The following is a 23,636-nucleotide window of genomic DNA, read 5'->3' as shown; positions in this document are numbered from 1 at the left end:
GGACGTAGAAAGCTTTGACTTCATTAGGCGTATTCTTGAGGTCATTCCCTATTGGAAGTGTGCCATCCTTATTTCCCTTCCCTTCTCTACTGTATTTTTCAAGTGGCAACCCTGCGAAGATTGGCTTTAGCGTCCCTAGCAAAAAGTACCTATTTTCAAAAATGCCCCCTTAGTTCCATAGCGGGTCAATGGAATTAAATGAAAGTTTGCATGCTTATAGACATTGACTAGTACTACAACTTTCTATGGTACACCCATTTGCTACATTAGCCAGGTCAGGGGTCAAAGACAATCAAATGTTAAAACGGTGAAAATAGCTAAAACCATGACTATGCTTGCGCGAAATGCTAAGGCTCCGAAGATCATCAATCCAGGGCCATGATTCTCGGGTGGAATGTTACATTGGAGTACCTTCGTATGGAAATGACTTTTAGTGTCAAACTCACTTCCGGTCGCTGACAGCTGGCCATTGTCGCCTACCGGATTGTCTTTTCTCTCTCTCTCTCTCTCTCTCTCTCATCTTCTTCCCCACTCCTTTTTTGCACTGCCGTCTTTCTCTTTTCCCCTCTCATCGCTATCCCTCCATTTCACTTTCAAGGGAGGAAGGGAGGGGAGGAAGCAGAGATGAATGAAAGGAAACAGAGGCGCGAAGGAGGAAAGCAGGAAGTAGCGACGGAGGAAAGGTTACAGGAATGGAGGGAAGCAACGAAAACAGTAGGGAGGAAGGGAAAAAGAGCCGGGGGGAGGGGGAGAAGGCAGGGAGGCAGGTAGGAAAGGATGTGAGGCAAGAGGGAAGGAGGCAGAAAGCGATGGATGGATGGATGGATGGTTTAGCAGGAGGAGAACTCACATTTTATCTTACTGTTCCCTTGCCACACAACTTCAAAGTTCTCGTGACACTGAAAACTGTCCCTCCTCCTCCTCCTTTCACCCTCTCTTCTCTCTACATTCTTTATCCTCTTCTCTCATTCCTAGTTTCTGTTTCTTGCCTTTTTCCCCCCTCCCCCCTTCCTCCCCATCCTTCTCTTCCCCCCCCCCCCGTATTCTTTTCCCTCTTCCCATGCCCTCTTTTCCCCTTCGCCTCCTCTACTCAATTCATTCATCCCTCACCTCCTGTTTATTGCATTTCGTCTCTGTCCTCTCTTTTCCGTCTTCCTGCTCAGTCCTTTCCTGTTCTGCTTTTTCGCCTTTAGCCTTTCTTAATTTTCACTCGTTTTCGTTTTTACTCCTTCAAACTATCCCTTCCCCCTCTCTCTGTTATCCTTGTCTTTTCCTCTACTTACAGCTGTCATAACCTACCCTATATTAAGCAACCTCGAAAGCACTAGTACGTCAGTTGTCATTTGCTTTCCTCTGGATTGCTTTGTACTTCTTCGTACTCCTCTTCCCCTTCGCTCAATCCCCCATCCTCTCCATTCTTTCTTTCCTCCTCCCTTTCCTTCTTTTCTCTCGCCGTCTTTATCCTGTCTTTTCTTTTTTGTCTTTTTTTTTTATCGATGCCCTATCCTTCTGTTCTCATCTTCCCTTATCATCCTTCCCATTCTTCCTCCCTCGTCACATTTCTTTTAATTCTTATTCCTTTCCCCCTTCCCTGTTTTTCTTCCTTTTAAAAAAATCCTTCTTCCCTTTCCCTTCTTCCCATTCTTTTCACAATCCTTCTTCACTCTTTTCTCCTTCCCTCTCTATTTACCCTCTTTTCTCACCATCTTCTCCATTTTTCCTCCTCTTTCCTCTATCGCTCCTTGTCCTTCCCCCCCCCTCTTCCTCCTCTTGTTTCTTCTTAGTTCTTTTAATTCATCTCCGTGTCCCTCCCCCTTTTTTCATCTTTTATTGCCTACGTCCCCTTCCTTCTGCACCTTTTCTCCACTTCCTCTTCATTCATTCTTCTCGTGTGTTTTTTTTATTTTTACTCCTTTTCTCCTCCTTGACTTCCTTATCTCCCGCTCCCCTTTCAGTCCTTTCCATTCTTCTTACTTTCACTCGCTCGTCCTTATATTTTCATTCTCTCTTTCACCCTATTTCCTCCACCCCCCTCGCCACCCTTCCTCCTTCTACCCTTTCCCTCCTTCCTTCAGTGTTTGCTCGTCCTGGAACAAAAGGATTATTCAAGCGGAGCTTCTGAAAACAAGGGAGCAATTTTACTGAAAACAAATGATTTTAAAATGGAGATACGCAAACTCGAAAACAGCGAGGTGAAGGGAAAATAAACTGGTCAACCTTGGCATATATATATTTTTTCACATTCTAATTTTGTGACTGAAAACTCTATTAGCCTGTTGCTTGTATAAATCTCATCATCTTCGTTAGTTTCTTCATAATCCTTCTCCATTTTTTCCCTCAAATGATTGGACACTCTCTTGATGGTTCTCTACCGTTTACTTGTATATCCTCCTGTTTCTGTTTTTGGATCCCTCCCGCCTTATATCTTAGTGGGGGGAAAACGTTAGGATGGTGACGATCATGATGATGACTGTGGTATGGAAAATCGATGTATCAAGATAACAGGAAAAGCCATCAATTGATATGCTAAAAAAGAGGGTATATATATATATATATATATATATATATATGAGAGAGGGAGAGAGAGAGAGAGAGGAAGAAGAAGAAGAAGAAGAAAGAAAGAAAGAAAGAAAAGAAGCAAAAAATGAAGAGTGAGAAAAGAGAAGAGTGGAGGAGCTGAGATGAGAGTAAGGGAGAGAAGCGTGCCTGATGAGAGGGTCTGATGGACAGGCCACTCCGCTTGATGGGAGAAAGTCACTCCAGGGTTAAAGCAAGCACCTCACCCCCACCCCCACCCCGGCACTCTTTTATTGCACCACACCCTCACCACTCCACCCTCACACCATCCCCACCCTCACACCATCCCCATCCCACGCCTCACTTTCCGCCCATCCCCAATATCCACCATGCACCAACTTTACCTTCACCCAGTCCACCCCTTCCTTGCTCCCTCCCTCCCTCCCTCTTTGTAACACCCTTTTCAGTTTTCATCTCCCACATATTCTCCCTACCCCTTCCTCGCACCTTCCTTACCCCTCCTCCGTATCCTCCCTACTCCTCCCCCACACCCTCCCCACTCCTCCTTCGTACCCTCTCTCTCTCCCTCCCTCACTCCCTCCCCACCCACCCCTCACACTCTTCTCATTGTTCATACTCTTTTAACATTTCATCTCCCTCACATGCTCCCCATCCCTCCCTAGCACCCTCCCCAGTCCTCTCCCAGTCTCCTCACCCATTCCTTACACCTTCTCCACCCGTCATCTCCACACCCTCCCCATCCCCTCCCTCCCTCACACCCTACCTACTGTTCCCTCACACCCTCCTCACCGCTTCCTGATTCCTATTCTTTGAGTACCATTCCTTCATTGCTCACACTTTCCCTTACCCAGTACACCCATTTTTCAGCTTTCATACCCCACGGTGTACTGTTTTGAACATTTACATCCAATTATTTTCCACCAGATAAGATAGGAATATAATTCCCTCTGTCCTCTTCTGCATCTTCAGAGTCTCGTAGCCTCTATATTTCCTGTCACCTGCATTTCACTTTTCTTTCTTTCACCACTCTTGTTGTATTAATATTAAAGACTTTGCAACATCTCTGTTATTTACTTCTACACCTTCTTGTGACTGTCAATCTTTACGTATTATTCCATTTGCAATTTTGCATTTACTTTTCTGTTTCTATAAGCAACCCCTTCTTTCCATGACTCCATTTTCATTTTTTCATATATATATATATATATATATATATATATATATAATATTTTTTTGTCTGTCCCTCTTTTTTCATTTGTATCGCTTTATTTTTTAGTTTTCTTTTCATTATTTTCTTTGCTTATTAGTAAAAAAAAAACTTTTTTTTTTATTTTAACTGTGGTCTTTTTTTTTTTTTTTAACTGTAGTCTTTTTTTTTTTTTTTTTAACTGTAGTTTTTTTTTTTTTTTTTTTTTAACTCTCTGTAGTCTTCAGCGTCCCAATCCCCTTATGCATTTATAATTCTATTTTTTATGATACTTGCTTTCACAATAAGAGCCTTGTTAGTTCTTTGTTAAGTGTTTCTGCAACTTCTGTCATTTGCCAGGCCTCATATATTTTATCATTATATTTTTTGTTTAACGAACATCTTGAACAATATACAGGTTGATAAAAAAATCATACACATTACACTCATTTCATGCTAATCACAGGCATTATGTCTACAGTTATTCCTTAGCCCTGATTCAGCAGCACTAGCAGCTGTTTTCTAAAACATATGTTAAATTTGTGACCTGCATTCGTGCAAGCAAGCTTATACTCTTCTTACCACAAGCAGTGTATGAAGCTGCAGCTTCAGTGTCGGGCTTTAGTTCTTCCCTAGAGAAAGTAATCGGGAGACAGCAGGTGTGGTGATCTGGGGGACACATAATTTTGAGATATAATAAACCTGGTCGGTGAAAAATTTCCGTTGTTTCAGGGTAGATGGGCATGTTGCTGCGGCTGATATCAAGGCACAGATGGCATTGCAACAAACACGTTATACACCAGCTGCTGGAGGTAAGAAAAGTTCCAATGATTTGTCCCTTATTATGAGATTATCGTGATGGGTAACGTGACTTTTAAATCACCCTGTACATCAACGGAACATTGCCTTGCATTGGAGAAGCATCTGTACCTGTAACTAGTGAAGCTTTACTAGTCAGGTGCAGCCATACTAGGCAGGTTAACTGCTGGGGATTAGGCAGATTTATAGGCTTCGGGATAACACGAATTTATTGCCTTCTGAGCTGAGAATTTTAGCGGCATGAATGGCGAGTTAAGGTGTGGCCTGTTTTTGCTGATGATATTTCTCGTACATTTGTGTTGTTCCTTTTTAACCTTCCCAACAGATGCATAGTAGTGGACATAGGGTTAAGATGATCCTATGATAATAGTGGTGATGTTGATGATAATAATAGTATGGATCATAATGGAGATGAAAGTGGTGATGATTATTATCATGATGATGATGATATGGGGCAACAAAATCATGTCTTAAAGGTCTTGTCAGACATACAGAATATATATATATATATATATATATATATATATATATATATATATATATATATATATATATATATATATGTGTGTGTGTGTGTGTGTGTGTGTGTGTGTGTGTGTGTGTGTGTCGTGATCAACAAGCGATAATATTTAGCTTCACAGAAAATCCGATTAGTGAAGGGATTAGAAACAGTTGTAATCCCTTCACTACATGAAATATCTCCAAAGCTTAATATTTATTTATTTGTCTATCTGTCTATCAATTAATCAATCTATCTATATACATACATGTACATATGATGTCGAGCGGTTTCAAAAGGATGGTTTAAAAAGAAACCATTATTATGATGAGGCTAATGTGACTTTAGGTTTGGAACAATACATGATGCAAGGCGGCTTGGACTGGTGGGAGAATGTGGAGACAGAGCGAGGAGAAAGGGACTTACGGGAGGCTATTTGTCGCCGGCACCCTGGATGAACTGTGGAATTAGACATCTGGTAATACCTGGATATATATGTGCGAATGCCGGTTAGGGTTTAGGTGAAAATGTGGAAAACATAAATGAGGATGTGTGCTTATTAGGATGGATATACAGTTCTTGTTAACCTCATTCATTAACTCTGTTTTCTCTTCTCATCTTCATTTAGCTTCTCGGCCTTCCCCACTCTTGTTTTGCACGCTTAATTCGCTTTCATTGCCAAATTTGTCCCCCTCTTTACTCATTTGTATTCAGCCGTCTCCTTGCATATGTACAGTATATTTCTCGCTCCACCCACTCACTGCTACAATCTTATTTTGTCTCTGTCGCGTTTCGTGTTATTATAATAGTCACTAAACTATATATATGTAACCGTTGTTCTACTTTCTCACTTTTCTTCCTTTTCCCATCACCTGTCGCTTTATCAATGATTTCAATGTCCTTATACAATCCTTGCTGCCCCTCCGACTTTTTACACACTTCATTTTTTTTCGTTAATTATTTCTTCATATTTTTTTTTCTAATCTTGTTTATTACTTCATTATTGTTTTATTATTCCGTGATCCATACTTACCAAATTTCTTTTTTTTTTTTCTTTCCCTTCTTCCTTACCTCCTTTATATTAAAACTTTGTGTGTGTGTGTGTGTGTGTGTGTGTAATTCACCGGGTCGGTCAGGATCATCTGATGGTCGTGATCGTCAGCTTTTACCCTCCCGGAAGGGAGCTGAGAGCTCATATAGTCCGATCTAAGGGCAAGGCTGTGACCTTCACACACGCACACACCCGTCCCCTTGCTCGAGGGGGACAGTAACCACCTACTTCGTCAGTGAAACTTTTCGCAACCTGAGCGAGGCGCGAACTCCCGTCTACCAGATGGCAAGCGAGAACGTTACCGCTGCACAGAGTGTGTTTGTGTGTGTGTGTGTGTGTGTGTGTGTGTGTGTGTGTTTGTTTTACCATATCAAGGATGATCAGGGCGCTGTGATATTCAGTATCTAAGCTACAGATCCCGTGTAATCATTGGCTCTATAGTGGTTGTAATAGTAATTTCATTTTGCACCTCTTCACTTTGCTTCTCAGAGAGAGAGAGAGAGAGAGAGAGAGGGGGGGGGATGCAGGAGGGAGGTAAGCAGGAGAGGAGGGGAAGGAGGGGAGGGGAAGGGAGCCAGAGAGAGGGTCAGGGGAACAAGCGGGCAAAGGTAAAGTTCAAGCAGCCCCGCTGAAGATCTCTCTCAAATTGAAGAGGTTCGGTGGCCAAGTTTTTACCCTTCAGCTCAAGTTAAAAGACAACACCGCCACCCTCGACTGAATTATAGTACTCACTCTCCAGCGCCTCTCCAGGTCAATCATTCGCCCATCACCCGCCTCTATCGCAGCTTCCCACAGGCGAGCTGATCAGGAGGAAAAATGTATGCGCCTGGGTAAAGAAGGTCGGCACGCTTGCGTAATGAAGCAGTTCGAGGGAGAGCAGGGGATGAGAGGGGCCTGGGGAGGAGCAGAGGTGGTGAAGAAGACTGAGGAGGTAAGGATATTGGGGAAGGATTGGGGACGAGATGAGATGAAAGTTAACTGGGAGATAGGAGTTAACTGGGAAGGGAGGAGATGGGAGTTAACTGGAACGAGAGGAGAAAGAAGTTAACTGGGACGGGAGGAGATGGGAGTTAAACTGGGACGAGAGGAGATGAGATAACTGGGGCGGGAGGATGTGAGAGTTAACTAGGATGAGAGAAGATGCGAATTAACTGGGAGGAGAGGAGATGAGAGTAGAATGGGAGAAGAGATGATGGGAATTATCTAGGAAGAAGAGCTGAGTAGGAGGGACGGTGGAAGAAGGACTGAGAAGGGAAAAGAGAGGAGAAGATTGATATTCTGGGGAGGAGATCATATCGGAGGGGTGGAAGAAAAGGGGCTGCTGGGGATGAAAGAAGAGGGGTTAGAGGGAGGGAAAATGGAGAGGACAGGAGAGGAGAGTGAAATGGTTAAGAAAAATGAGCGTGGGGATGGCTGGAGGTAGAGGAGAGGGAGTATAGAGAAACTAGATAGAAGAGGAGCGAGGAGAACTGTGGAGGGAGTGGGACAGGGAAGAGAATGTCTGAGGCTGGGATAATAGGAAAGGGAGGAGGAGGAGGAAGGTTGCAGAGGAGGAGCAGATGTAAGAAAGATGATGTTTGGGTGGAAAGGGTAGGATGAGGAGCAGTGAGGGTGATTGGGGGGTTGGTTAGGTGGGGAGGACGTTCTTTAAAGTGGAGAAGGGAAAGTTGAAAAAGAGAGATGAGGAACTGAAACTAGGGAGGTGTAGGGATGAGGAAGAAGTGGGTATTGTATGTGAGAGAGTATGAGTGAGGAGAAGCGATTTTGAGAAAGACCTGGAAGAAGGAAGAAAATTATACCCACACAAGAAATAGAAAGATAAGATTAAAGTTTAATATCGAGACTGATGGGAAATCCAGTATGTGAAATATGTAGACGTCCATACGCCTTTGGATACGAAATATTTTGGTCATTTATTTAAAACCAACTTCGTCTGCACATGATCAAAGCCTCCACGCCCATCACCAGACAGGCGTTTGTTAAAGAATCTACTCGCAAGGCAATTTTCTTCCATATAGAGATCAGCAAATATTACATCACCTCAGGCCTCAACTATTCACAGCTACCCTTGATCATGATGACATCCAACCAGAGTATTCCAAGTCCGTCAGTGTCTTCCTAAATTAACGTTCCTGGACTGGTGGATGTCTTCAGCGCATTATCATCCCTGTGTCATGCGGATATCTTGTCCTAAAACTGTTAGCTCAGATAGTGGATACAAATGCATGAGCATTTAGTCTCACACGTACTGCACGAAAGTAGGTGGTGGCGACCATAATCCACTCACTTCATGTAAAGCTGCCTACTTATTCTTTCATCGTTATCATTCAGTTTCTGTGTATGCCCTCTCTTCCAACTTCTTCCTCTCATTTCCATCACTTTTATTGCTCTTCTTTCTACTTCAGGTAATTTTACACTGAGTGACAAATCTAATGGTTTTCTGTAACCCAGGAAACCCTTTACAACGCTGGGTGGTAACCATATAACCATATCACGGGGTGAAGTCTACTATGTTCTCCCAATTAACTAGGTGGAGAGATGCAAATATGATGCCCTTCAAGGAACAAAACCTCCACACTGTTACCTGCGCCTTGCTGTGGTCACACGCTGTGATTCACAAGGAAACTTCGGCTCACAGCACGGGTCAGCCCTACAGGGGCGGTTGCTTGTCTGTGACTGATGGATGTGCTCATCCAGACAGACTGGGGTTAATCAACAGCAACAAGAAAGATCTGCAACCACACATACAAAGTCTGTTTGTACCGACCTCTGTGTTCATGTCCCCACTCAGACTGATGACCATATGAGATCTCAGATCATTAAAGTGTTTTGGGATGCCATCTTTGTAACTTCCCTGTTCGTGCACAACTGATGGGACAGTGTTTTGTACCCAAACCTGGGTATGGGGCTCCAGCAAAGAAGTAATCTTGGCACAACGATTTTTTTTTTTATTTGCACGACTGCACTAAATTGAGCATCTTAAAAATTATCCTGTGTATAACACCAGAATCAAAAAATTGCATTGATACCGTGTTCTTAACAGACAGAAAAAAGAAACTTTAAAATAGTGTTACAAGTATTCTGTTGGAAAGAAATGAAACAACGCACAACCTTCGGGACATACATGGATCACATCGCTGAAACAAATATATTCGTTTCCTTTTACCTACTTATGATATAACGAGGAAGATACTCCATGCATATCATCATTTTTGTCTGAAGTTCTTTACATTCTATGGTTTAATAACCCTTTCCTGGTCGCATTTCCTATAGTATTTATTTCAGCTAACGCCAAATATTATTTAATAAAAGTGAGTCACGGGAGCCGGAACGTGTTAGTGCTCACCATTAACCCTCTCATACTCAGTCAGCTCCAGTGTTCATTTCCAGTTAATGCTGACTTTTCATCAAAGAATAAATGTGGGCGCTTGAGAGTGTTAATACGGTTACAATCACTTCCATGATCGAAAAATCTAGTATTAAATTCCAGCTAACGCCAATTGATTCTTCTCAGCTAAAATTGATTCATATGGGCACCAGCGCATTAACAAGATGTCCCAATAGTACACTGACCCTAGGACACCAACAGCAGCAGCAGCCAGCATGACGACAACAAATCGTTAACTCTGTGGACTCGGAGGCCGGCTGAAATGACTGCGTGAAAAGGGTGAGTGAGGAAGCAGGGGCCGGCAGCCAGTCCTCTTCCTTTTATGAGAGGTAAAAATGTAGCTTCACTCGGCCCAGTGTTTGTAGAGGCGACCCACACGACCACCAGTCACTCCCAGATTCAGCCAGGCAGTCAATTAACCAGGAGCTGTGGTCGTAAAGTTTCCTGAGCCTAATCACTTCACTCCGATGACTCTATTCTTATTAAACAGGATGTCACACGATCTTTAAAAAATCTTCAGTAGTTACTCTAAGGTTAATTTTGTTTAATAAAGGCCATTTAAACATACGAGTAGAGTCACTTCTTAACCATCACAGGCATGCAGTTAATGATCTTACGTGTGAAAATGGTCTCCGTCATAATTCACCCAGAAGACCATCAGTAACTATAGTTCCGTAGCAGATGAGAATTTTTGATACGTCATTTTTTTCTCAAAATTAGCACCAGAATAGCCTGAAGTTTCTCGAAAGTCTTGTGGGACACCCTGAATTCTTGGTGCTTACAGGCGACTATGTGTAGACGAATAGACTGTATCATTTCAAGGTAACAGCCTTCATCTACCAACTCACAATAAGGGATCTTCCTTGCCCCGACTAAAATTGTCTGATGGTGGCCTATTGATATTTAAATTAAAAAAAAAAAAAAAAAAAAAAGTAGCTGGCTTGTAGGAGTTAATGTGTGTATAATATTGCTTCTTTTTATTTGCATCTTCACCCTTCATCTACCAAACACTTCACTACCACACTCCCAGATTCATTCAGTCAATCAACAAGGACCCACATTTGTTAGGGGCCAGAGATTAAGCTGTGTTTATGACTGCATGCTTCTACTTTTGGCCCGTATTCCCATCGGTTAAGGAAACTCTTAACACCTCTTCCCAAGCAATTTATATTGCCTGTTACACATTGCTGCGCTCTTCTGTGTTACTTAAATCATTCTAATATTATCATACACTGCATAAATAGCGTGCAAAAATGTTATTAGCCTGCCCTATCCAAAATTAAATAGGTTAGGAAGAGGTGTTAGGATATGCTTCACGACCTTCCTCACACATCAGGTCAATCAGTCAAGCAGGAACCGTGCAAAATAATGATCCTAGCCATTTTATTTATTTTATTTATTTATTATAAAGAAGTCTCCATAACAGTGAATGAATGTCAGAAGAAAATGTTTGATTGCATTTAACCATAATTTGGCTGTAAAGTGTAATGTGACCGTATGGGTAAAGATGACAGTCTTATCCATAACTTAAGCTCAGCAAATGTTAGGAAGGTGAAATCAGGAGCAGAATTCATAAAGTGTTGATTTTATTAGCTGTCCTGTTGCATTGATTTACTCTTGCTGCCTCCAGACGAACCGGAGTGGTGAGACCTCTTGCGGTAAAACTGTAAATGAAGGCTACATCCAACCTCTCCAGTCCGGAAGCTCTACCCAAAGCACCTCCTGTAGTAAAGGTAAGAACAACTGTAGCGAACCTCTCATAATGGAAAAGTTTTAACAGAACTGAATAAAATTGTCTAAAGAGAGCGTGAGTAAAAGTATAAAAATGTCTTAGGACTGAGGGAATTAAGATCTGTTTACGACCTCTTGCTTATGTTTTATCTTTATTCATACAGCTGCCAACATCTTCACAACCCAGTTAGAGTGAATATAAAAAATTCAAATACAAAATTATATTCCTAATGTTAACTAACCGTTATATAAGTTATTCATTGGGAAAATGGATATGATCATGGATATGACTTCCACTAATTTCCCGGCGTCAGGTTAGGGAAAATGTGCTCGGAATAGTAAGGAATAGCAGCACAAAGATCATTGGTTCTGGGCTGGGTGATTATTATTGTTGCGTGTTACAAGATTAAACGATTTTATCTTTATAATTATTTCACTCACAAGACGATCAGATAGCCAGTTCACTAACTTCATCTCCTCACTCTAATAACTCATTTTTATCATTTCCTTTTAGCAAAGTCAGAATACTATGTTCAGCTTAGGAGACCCATTTCTCAGTGAATGAGAGAGAGAGAGAGAGAGAGAGAGAGAGGGAGAGGCCAGAAACTGAATGAGAAGTAATTGAAGAAATAACGATGATAGCCCTTTCAGGCCAAGAGCGTCAATTAAATATTATGCTCACTGATATCAGGAGCCTTTTATTCAGGTAACGATACCATTCCAGTATTTCCATGATCGAAGGGGTACTCAAGGCTGTATGTAACCCCTCCAGTTCGAACAGCCCCTCTAGAGGAGGTAGCAAGAATAGTATTATATGAGCAAAAGACGTCCTCGTGTTGGGAGAGATGAACTGACGGGGGAAGAAATTCGGAGTGAAAAAGTGGAACAAAATACGAACACACAGCGGAAGAAGGGAGAACTGCGAAGGAGAGAGAGTCAGAGGGAAGGGGAGGGGAGGGAGAGACAATACAAAGGGTAAAGATGCAATGTTAGAAAAGATGGAGGATGATTGTTATGAGGGGGCTGGAAAAATATTAGCATGTATTTATTTATCTGCAGCTGAACTCAAACTCGCATCCTCCTTTCACTCCCAAACAAGGATGAAACTCCCTCTCCTCGCCTAAAGTGGAGGCAGCCAGGGCACGGGAGCAGAGAGGGAGAGGGTAGAAGAGGGAGGGAGGGAGGAAGGGAGGAGGAGAGAGGGTTAAAGGAGGCGGCGTTGGAGGGGAAGAAGGAATTGGAGTAAGGGAGGGGAAGAGGAAATAAAGAAAGAGAGGAGGGCAGGAGCAAAGGGAGTAACGGAAGGGCAGAGGGAGCGATGTAAACGAGAGGGAAGAGGAGAGAGTGCAAGGATGGAGGAAAGGGAGAAAAGGAAAAGATGAGGCAGTAGGAGAGGACTAGAGGGAGTGGTAGTGAGATAGAGAAAGAAAGGAAGTGAAAGAGGATGGAATAAAAGATTAAAGGGAGAGAAAGGAGAGCAGAGGAAAGGAAGAGACAGTGGGGGAGGAGAAGAGAGAATAGGGAAGGGGGAAGGTAAAGGAACGAGGGATTTGTGGAGAGGGATAGGAAGCAGGAGAACGAGTAAGCAGTAAATGAAGGATGAAGAAAGTAGAGGAAAAGAAAGAATAAGGACGGCCGAAAGAGAATAAGGAAGAGAAGAAGGGAGTAGAAGAATAGGACAGAGGGTAGGGGAAAGGGGAAGAAACGGAAGAGGGTAGAGGCAGTGGATATAGAGGTGGGGGATGAGAAGTAGGGGGAAGTGGAGTGACGGAGAAACTGCGAATGTGTGAGGGTGGATAAAGTACAGAATTCTTGAGAAAAGAACAATGAAGACAGTCATCATTATTACCATGGAATTTGTTCTATATCGTTTTTTTTCCTTCCTGTTGTCACTGTCAACTGAGGTGGTGGGCAGATAAGTTCATATAAGACAATGGACTTTTAGTAGATATTTTGACTGTAATTTATTGTGAAAGGGGTGAATTATACGGAGGTTTTACTAGAGCGGAGATGGTGGAAAAGAAAGTAAAAGAATGGAAGTGGGAGTTAGAAACGAAGTGTGAGGAGGCAAGGAATGAGTAGACACATGGAATGGGGAGACTGACATCACCGAAATAAAAAGAGAATGGGTAACTAGAGAGGAGAAGAGAACAGTGAAAGTGGGGAGTGCTGAAAGCGATGGTGGGACGAGAAGATAAACGAGAACGCGATGACAAAGGGGAAACGATGTTTAGCAAAAGGTGATGGAGAATTAGCTCAGAATGAATCGGGAATGAGTAATCAGAAGGAAAGAGAGAACTGTAAAGCTAACGAGAGAAAAAACGTTGGGGGATGGATGGACGGACAATAAAAGGAAAGTGAAACTGAGACGGCAAAGGAGCAATCATGTATAGAAGGCTAATGGAGAGGTCGCCGCAAATGAAACGGAAGTGTACAGTATACGCGAAAAAGAGAGAGAGAGAGAAAAAAAAGAGGCAATATTTGAGAGCAGATGCCTGATATATCATGCCTTTCAACTCTTATATGTAATAAAAATAATTGCTTGTATTTGTAATTCATATGAAACGAACAAACAAGTCGAAAGGACTGACAGGTCTGTTGCTAATTTCTTTCCTTTGTTCGCCTGTGTACCAGTTACGGACATACTACTTGGACGCTGGCCATGAGAGATGTCAAACAAATCCCGGTCGAATCATTTGGTGAAAATAAGCACCTATAAATAGAACTGTCCTAATACATTACATGTTCATGGGCTCCCGAATTCATGGACAAAAATATATTCTCAATTCTTTGATGTACAAAACTGAAGTCTTATAGAGGAGAGAGTAATGGTTGTGGTAATGAGATTATAGTGATCATGATGTAGGAAATGGTAATAGTACCACTGAATACAGTGGTATGTATTTATAGTAGTGATTGTGGTAGTTATAGTGGTAGTTATGTGGTACGTGTAATGATTCCGATAATGGTGACGGTGGCAGCTTAATTAAATGACTGTGGTGAAAGTGATATCAGTGAAAGACATTTGTTGCAACTGCAAACATGCTTTTTCCTGTATGTCAGACTTTGTTTATAGGCTTGGTACTCCATTCCCTAATGTCCAGCGTTCCTCCCACGTGCCACCCTCCTTCACATGTCCCCACTTTGGAGCTAATACCTAATCTGAATACATACTGGGGTTTTCTCATTCAGGACCCGTTTGATGACATTAGGAGGATGTTTCATGATATGCTGGAAGGTGTTTTAGAAAATCAGTAAAGTCTACTTTAGCGAAAACGCCACTTGGAATAAAAGAAAGTGAATGTGGAAGTAATTGGAGATGAGAGAGATGAGAAACAAAGGGGAGGGTGAGGAAGGAAGGCCAAGGGAGGGGAGAAAGAGAGGGGGTGGGAGGGAAGCAGTAAAGGGGAAGGGAGAGGTAAATGAGGAGGAGGGAGGAAGACCAAGGTAGCAAGACAGTCTGTGTGCCGGATACGACAAGACGGCTGAACCACAAAGACCCCCGCTCAAGTGGCACTCCAGTCGACCACTCTCTCAACTCACCCACTACTTAATGTGACTCAAGGTTGGAGGGTGGGGGGAGAAGGAGGAGCCGCATGCCCTCTCATTTCCTCCCATTCTCTCTCTCTCTGTCTCTCTCTCTCTCTCCCTCTCCTAAGTTGCCATTCTTACACACTTCATCTCTCATACCTACCAGTGCCTGTCCTCTGGATTTCTATTTTTCCATTACATTCATGATTTCCATTCTTTAAAATGACCATATCTTTTGCCTTCACTAACCCCTCCTTGGGCTTTCATTTGCTCGTCTTGTATTTCCTCTCGTCTTCTTTCCTGTCTCTTCCCTTCCCTTTATCACCGCCTCATCACCCCTTCTTCCACTACGTCTCCCTCCAATCATGCCCTCTTCTCTTACCTCTTCCCTTTCCTCCTTTCTTTAACTAGTTCACACTTTCATTTTCTTATGTGCTCTCGTCCTTATCCTGTTATGCTTTTCCTTTCTTTACTCCCGTCCATCATTTACATCTTGCTCATACTATTTTTCCTTCCAATTCCTTTTTTTTTTCCTCTCACTCTTCACTTCATTTTCTTTTCCTCCATTCTCCTGTCTGTTATTTCTTCACCCCAGCTTCTTCTGTCCTGACACTCATTCACTAACCCCTTCTTTTTCACTCCTCTTCCCTCTCCCCTCCAATATCCCCCTCTCCTTCTTCCTCCTATTACATCTGGTTCCAGCTGTTGCCTTTCTTGTTTTCCATTTTCTCCTTGTTACTAAATTTCCTCCCAGTATTCCTTCTCTTCTCTTTCCCCTCGCTTCCCCTGCCCTCCATCTCCACTCCACTCCCACGTCCCCACCCTCTCCTAGCCACATCAACCACCCCAGGCAAAGGCCGTCTCCCACAAACTTTTAGTGGCTGTAAATCTGGCAAAACTAACAAAGAACACACATTTTAGCCCGGCATAAGCAAACAGGGGAAGTGACCGATGCAAAAAACGTCTAAGAGTGGCAAAAAATGAATAGTGAAGAGATACCCGAGCCCTCACTGAGCACTGGGTTTTAGAATATGCTTAAGACCTTTAGTCCCAGGGGGCCGATTTTATTTTATTCTCCCCGCTACCAGATGACTGCGCTCAGCTAAGGAGAGAGCAAGAGAAGTAAAGAAAGAAAAAAGAGGAAAAAATGGTCGTCCTCGAGGTGAAGTGTTTAAAAAGGACCCGAGACTGGCTGAGTACGATGCTTAATTGAGTGAAATAAGTAACAGTAAGATTTACCTCCTTAAATATCTATGCGTGTCGGTACTTCTCAGCTCCACCTGCAGAGTGAACAGAGAAATGGGTACTTCTAAAATCATCCAAAGCCAGGCTAGAAAGATTATAGGATTTTTTGGTGTTGAAGTGGCCAGGTACAATATTCACAATGTTTGCTGAGCTTTAGTTGTGGATGAGATTACCAGTTTCAACCGATATATTCACCCGCATATCACAGACAAACCTTGGTGAACAGGAGAGGGATAAAGTGTGACAAAATAAATACAAAGCTGTAACAGCTAATCCCTTATGACCTCCTACCTGTAGCGGCCCAAGACTAGACTACAGCGTCGATCCACGTCTTTTGATATATGGCACGTCGAAATCCGAGTGGGTCTAATGTGGAACAACGCTTATTCGCATACTGTTATTATTAAGGGGTATAGCCAGTCAACCTCACCTGATGATTTTTTGGGGATCGAACATGTGGAAGGCCGTCTTCTGAGTTGAATAACATCTCCTTGAAGCAGCAACAGGGGCTAAAGGAGTTGATTATTTTTTTTTTTCTTTCCCTTCTTTTTCCCATCTTTCATCCCTTCCTCGCCCTTCCTTCCTCTCTTACAGTATATTCTTGATGAATAATATCCCGGGTGTGGATATGAAGTCCTTCTCACGCCATTAGATCCCCACAAGAATGGCTCTTGAATGCATCTAAATCATGGCTGCGAGAACATAAACGAAGCACTGCGTATGCGATTATCCATTACTCTCTCTCTCTCTCTCTCTCTCTCTCTCTCTCTCTTAAATTCTTGAACACATCGATTTGCGTCTTTTTTCTCTGCAGTATGAATTACACTTTCAATTGCATATCTAACTCCATATCGTACACGTCTGGATATCCATAAGTCTCGTCCTTTTTCATGTTGATATAACTGGCAGAATAGAGTACAGCAGTTCACAATGACTTTCTTCCCCTTATTCTTAAAGGAATATTGGAGAAGCGGACTCTGTAAGTGAGGGAAAGGGTGTAGGGATGTTGCAGATGGCGCAAGAAAGTAAAATTTGTATGCTAGGGTCAGTAAGCGTAAATGTGTACGTGCAGTTATAGAACGCTATTTAACCTTTGGACAGCACTATTCCTAAGCCGTGTAAAACTGTCTGTCGGTAGCAAAAAATAAAAATGAATAAAAAAATAAATAAATAAAAGTAAAAAATAAATAAATAAATAAAAAGTTAAAAATTCCTTCTTTTCTAGTGAGACCAAACCAATAGTGAGACCTACCCATTGATGACGATATGCTTTTTCTCAAATGATTAAAAACTCTGGCGGAAGTAAAATACAGTACTTAAAATTTACGTCATCGTTAGAGAGTTAACCCTTTCTCTAGATTACATGCCCCCTCTCAACCTCTGCAATAATTCTTTGCATTTTATCATATCTATTATGATCCCGTTCATGCCTCTGAGCCAAAAACTAATTTACTGCTGTGTTAGCATCAGCACAGAAGCGCGTGTGCAGGTTAACGATGCAAATTTAATTACCCGTCTCAAAGCTGGAATAGTTGATAATGGCATAATGAGATTGTTGTCGCACTGAAAGAGTGGGCTTTGCTGCACAGATGTTGAAGTCCAGGTGGGTGCTCATGAGTTTCGCTTCTTCATTCATTCATTCATTGCCAGACGCCATGTATCCCAAACGGGGTGGCCAACGGCTTAGAGTTAATTGTTTTACAGGGAGGGGCACTAATCCTCCACCAACCCCACTTGACACGTAGGGATGCCAACAGCATCTGGTGTTCCCAGGCGGTCACCCATCCAAGTACTAACCAGACCCAACGTTGCTTAACTTCGCTGATCGGACGGGAAGCGGTGTACTCAACGTGGCATGGCCGTTGAATCTGGCAATATGCAGTAGGCACAGCCTTTTGGTGGCCTTACACTAAGTAACAAGCCAAATCTTACCCTCTAGCCCAGAAAACTAATTATGACGTTAGGTGATAACCATGTAACCTAATGGAAACCTGGTGGTAGAGTAGGTTATGGAGCTCCAACTAGACGTGTCCCATAAGGATTTATATTCGAGGGGACTGGAGCTTGCTGCTCATATTTTCCATTCAAGGAAAAAGGACTAGCTCTTGGCTTCAGTGCCGGGACTAAGTATCTTAGCTCCGAACCCTTTCACTCGTGATGGGGCAATAAAGGACTGGGTGATGGTTGCTGTATAGATAGATTGATAGACAGACAGATAGATAGAGAGATAGATTAGATTCGCCGAAGTTTTTTACTAGTTTATTCTAGCTGCCTCCAGTAAGTTTCGTTCGGCTTAAGAAATACTTTAATCTTCGACCTTGAGAGGAAGGATATAGCCTTCACTAACCATATCGTTGTGACAGGTCCTTCCCTTAGTTGAATAAAATTGTCCGAAGGTATCAACTGTAACAAAAAATAAGTACAAAAGTACTAGGTGCGGGAGCATCAGGGCTCTTCGGTTAATCCCCTTAGTGTGGTGTGGTGTGGTGTGGGAGGGTGATTTTGCGCGATGTAGTATGGCGTGATGTGGAATGGTATGGCTTCGCAAACGTTCTACAGGAGTGGTGCATTTCGCGTCTGAAAATCGTCATTGAGAGATCGCCTTACAACCGCTCACGGAGATGATCTAGCACGTGACGGGATATAACAGTGTTGAAGGAACTAGGGAGACTTAACATGTTTTGTGGGTCATTATTCGAACGCGTTGAAATTACATGATTACAGTAATATGCAGGAACTGCTGGAGAACTGAAGGAAAATAGTTAAACCAATCTCTGACGCTGAGAAACGAAAACACACACACACACACACACACACACACACACACACACACACACACACACACACACACACACACACACACACACACACAAGGTCATTCCCACACGGTTCACTCGAAGCTGAGGATCACCTGATCATCCTGAGGGAAAAGAAAAAAAGTCATAGGCAGTTTTCGTTACAAGTCAAGAGATGCTGAATATTCTTTTTTTCATGCATTTGATACTGTTAATTGCAAGGATCTGGTAAATCAGATTCACAGGTAGAAATAAAACATAAGCAGGAAAAAAATACTATATCGGGAATTCATTGCAGTTCCCGAGCTCTTTATTATATAGTATAGTGGCCACATCCCTGGAATCCAGTAACACTGTCCAGTCTGTCTGTATAGTGTCAAGTGAACAGAATCATGAAGTCACAGCCACCCAAGTCAACCAAATGAAACCGCAAAGCTTGTTATTTAAAGCTTCTATTTGGGTTCCGCTCTATCTGATATCGGTTTAAGCTCTGAATACGACAGCACTAAATCATTTTATTCTAGTTAGTGCCAAACGATAATTTTACAGCTGCAAGAGACTTTGGCACCAATGAGCAAAATGTAGGTACAACACTTCTGAGCTGATCATTAAGCAAGTCTTTATCACAGACAACAATTGTGCTCCGACGTGTGCGTGTGTCCGCGAAAAGGTGTGTGTGTTTTTGCAACTTAGGGCATGTGCACATCCATTTCATATGCGTGTGCAAGCGTGTAAATGTGTCTACACAAAGAATTGTGCGACTGATAAACATAATTTCATATTCGCACATTGCTTGTGGGTCCTGGCTCCTCTGCCTATAAGTGACCGATCAACTGTTTGATTCAGTGTTTAAGTTAACCTTTTGAATGCTAGGATTTCACTTAACTGAATAAAATAACCTGATGTTAGCCTGAATAACATACTTAAATACGTCGTCCATGGCAGCGGAGGAGGTTACAAAGGGTGCCATGCAATAAATAAAGTGCGCATGGTTAACTGATTACAGAGGGAACTCACATAAACACTTCCTTGCATGTTCGCTTGCCTGACGTCCGCCGCAACCCGGACTTGACTGACGGACTCTCAAAGGTCCGCCACTCCCCAGCCGGACTCCTCAAGTGGCTTAATGAATCGCCGCACGGAGGAGAGAGGGGCAGGCGGGGTGAAGGAGAAGGGGACAGGATGAGTAAGGGAGATGATGAGATGGAAGAGGAGTAAGAGAAGGAGAACGGGATAGAAGATGAATAGAAAGAGAGGAAAGGAAGAAGAGCCAAAGTGAAATAACTAATGGGAATGGAGAGGGAGAAGGAACGAGAAGAGTGAGATGAGAAAAAGAAAAGGCATATACAAGGGAGGGAGAGAGAGAGAGAGAGAGAGAGAGAGAGAGAGAGGGGGGAGGGGGAGGGGGAGGGAGATGAACCGAGTAGTCGCTGAGGATGTTATGAGACATGAAAAGGGAAGTATTCAGGTATCAAAAATAGATGAGACGAAAATGAAAAAGCCGCAAGAGATGTCGGATGAGAAACATAAAAGAAGAGATAAACGAGATGCAAAACAAATAAAAAGAAAGACAAATGAATGTGATGCATTTAGGGACAGGGAAAAACTGAAACTAAAGAAGAAAACTGAGAGCAATGTGTAAGATAGACATTGCACTGGGTATGGAAAAAGGCAAATGGAAGGGAATAAGAGGAAACGGTTAGACGAGGTAATGGGGAACGGCGGGGGGGAGGGAAGGGAGCCAAATAGAAAGAGGAGTATGAAGAAGAATGGTTTATGAGATGCAATAGAGTGGGCATAGAAAGGAACAAAAGTATCAGGCTAAAAAAAGTGCACGGAGGAGGGTAATTTTTTGACAGTTAGGATTCTCATCAGGTAAGTCCAATCGTCATAGTGAGTCAGTTAATCGAGACAGTTTTAATCCCTTCAGTCCGAGGCGTAGTCTGTATTTTATTCTTGTCACCACCAGGCGATTTTTCTCAGCTGGGGAGGACGTTGTGTAGTGACGGTGTTTATGAAGGATATATGTAATCCGTTCAGTCTGAAGTGTCTCTCCTAAGCTGCATAGAATCGGCTAAAGGAAGCAAGAATAAAAATGACGTCCCTGGTTGAAGGGGTAACCAGGGGAAAGAAAGTTTTAACATTTAGCAGAAAGCAGCTTGAAAGGCAGTAAGCTAAATGATGACTGAAAGAAAAGGGACGACAGGGACTACATGGATGAAAGAAGATGCATTAAAGGTAAAAGAGAGAGAGAGAGAGAGAGAGAGAGAGTGAGAAGGGTTACAAACGAAGAAGTTTTACTAACAGCCGTTAAGTATGAGACATCTCGTAAGCCAAAGAAACCTGTATGACAGCCGCAAGACTAATAAAATTTCATTGTGAGGAAGAATTAGAGATCTTATCAACACTAATACCTTCCCTAATCCTTTTACTACGGGAAGTTTCTCCGTAGCTGAAGGAAATTATTAGGCGGAAGTGCAATGAAGTTGAAAAATGACCAGGAAAAAGGAAGTAGAGAATGCGACTTAAAGGAATTCCGAGAGTTAGGAAGTGTCTGGAAGTGGTTGTCAAGGGCAGTGGATAATGGATGAGTGATTGTAAACATAAACGAGAATAATAATGAGCAAAGGTGAAGGAAAACACGAGGTAAAAAGTGAGTTATAAAGGAGAAGGTGAGCGAGAGCAACGTGAGTGAGAGAGAGAGGGGGGGGGGGAAGAAATGATAAGACATTGCCAGAAATAGTAAAGTGGAGTGAAAGAGCATGGCAGTGTAGAACAAACAAGAAAAAGTAAAGAAACCAGTGAAAAGAAAGCTCATCTCTTTAATACGGCGACGTGAAATTTTCTTATATTTTTGCCGCTGGAGGGTGACTATTCAGCCAAGAACCGCGCCCTGGTCAAGAAGGAGGTAATGAAGGCTGTATGTAATCACGGCATTTTGAATAGTCTAACCCACGGCCAATTAAACGGTCTGGAGTTTTGACGAATAAAGTATAAAATACTCCAACGAACTAAAGAATGACACCAGAGCAACAGTAAAAAATAATTATGTCTCTTGTTACCAGTGGAAGACAGTCACGATAACCCTTTCATTATTTTGACTTCTGTTCCTTTATTCCGGCTACCGAATAGGCGATTTTGTATGACATGGGTAAGACCTTTCCCATCTAGTTCAAAATGTCTCTTGTAAACTAAATAAGGCAGTCTAGAAACACGAAAATCCTACATTAAAAAAATCTCCATTCTGAAAGTTCAGAGGAGTCTATTCTCGTTGACATCGGGGATTCCCTAGCAACTCTTCCAAAGCGCTTTATTTTACATAGTACTCCTTAATTTTCTCGGATATGCTATTTGGATCACTCTGACATCAGTGAAGTTTGCATGAGTAACATAGAAGAAAATAACCCTTTGACTCTAACGATGTAATACGTATTTTTTCTTATCACCAAGCAATATTATTCAGCATGAGGAAGAAATTTTGACCTGAGGGAGTTACAGTAGATATAGTCTTCGTTTGCACCACATTACAAGGGATCTCTCCTAGGCCGAATGAAACTCTCTGGTGGTAACAAAAAGAAATAACAGGAAAGACAATGTACTAAAGGGGATAAAGTGTAATATGAGGAATAAATCACTGAGGAAGTGGTATTACAATTCTTCCAGTGCCAGCAAAAATACCACTATAAACTGCAACCCGGAGAGGAAGTGAGAAGAAAAGGAGGTAGACATAGACGAAGATGGAGAGTTGACCCATTCACTTGGAGGACCTTTTTTTTTTTTCTTCATTTAAATTGTTGCGCTACTGCCAGACGGTATGAAAAAGTAAACACACACACACACACACACAGACACACACACACACACACACAAAGAACCGTACCTGAAGAGTGTGGAAAGGCAAACGTGTGGCCGATATTGCTTGGCGGCAGGCTGGCTTCATGCATCACCTCAGTATGTCGTTATGCAGACCACTCCATTAGCATATCCACATCCGTCCTCCCATTATTACTGGAAACTGGTATTTATCACTGCCCTGTGTGGTATAAATGGCCCTCATTATATCTTGTTATCACCCTCTTCACCGCTTCCCCTCCCCTCTCTGTCCGCTATCACTGCCCATTATCACCGATGTAACTGTCACTGCCATCATCACCACCACCATCATCACCATTACCACCGCCGCTACCCCTATCGCTATCATATCATTATCACTTTCACTGCACGTCCAATATCACTGTCATTGAGTCGCTATCGTGTTTTTATATCTCTGAGGCTATTTCGCTTCGTTAAATGTGCCTACTCTGCGCATATCATTACTGTCACCAACGCCACTGCAAGCCTTTTTCCACGACAGATATATTACCCTTGATCACTGGTATTCCCCGGCGTCTTCGCTACGGTAAATTAGCGTTGCGTCGAAGGAAATATTACACCTATCACTGATATTACCGCTTACTAAAATCCTCACATTTATTTTATGCCTTACCTGAGCGTAGAACATATCAACGCTGCCACATACAATTTTTCTCTTAAAATAATATCGCTATCGCCTACATTATTTCTCATTTATGTTGATGAAAATATCATTATCGTTGTATTATTCCACATTGAAAATATTATCACAGTCATTTATATCATTACTCACATGAAATATTACCACAGTATATACCCCATATTTTTCCATACTTACACAGAAACATTATCTCTACCAATACAGAGAATATTATCGGTATTACGTAGGCAACATTTTTCCTCACTTGAAACATTACTAACATTGATTACAATATTTTCCTCATATGAAATACTGCAACTATCTACAGTAGTCTTGCATCATTACGCTCTAAGTATTACCA

General features: G+C 42.3%; 1 non-coding gene across 1 annotated transcript; it reads right to left on the bottom strand.

The window, feature by feature from the left end:
- Positions 1-17,736: 17,736 nt before the first annotated feature.
- On the bottom strand, positions 17,737-17,855 carry LOC145411484 (5S ribosomal RNA). The gene has a single exon (XR_013899425.1). It is a non-coding gene; the product is annotated as a 5S ribosomal RNA (ribosomal RNA).
- Positions 17,856-23,636: the final 5,781 nt, after the last annotated feature.

This window comes from Coenobita brevimanus, chromosome 89 (genome assembly GCF_032717465.1).
Source record: "Coenobita brevimanus isolate Jiangsu-jjx chromosome 89, ASM3271746v2, whole genome shotgun sequence".
NCBI classification, from domain to species: Eukaryota; Metazoa; Arthropoda; class Malacostraca; order Decapoda; family Coenobitidae; genus Coenobita; species Coenobita brevimanus.
This window is presented reverse-complemented; position numbering and strand designations above follow the sequence as displayed.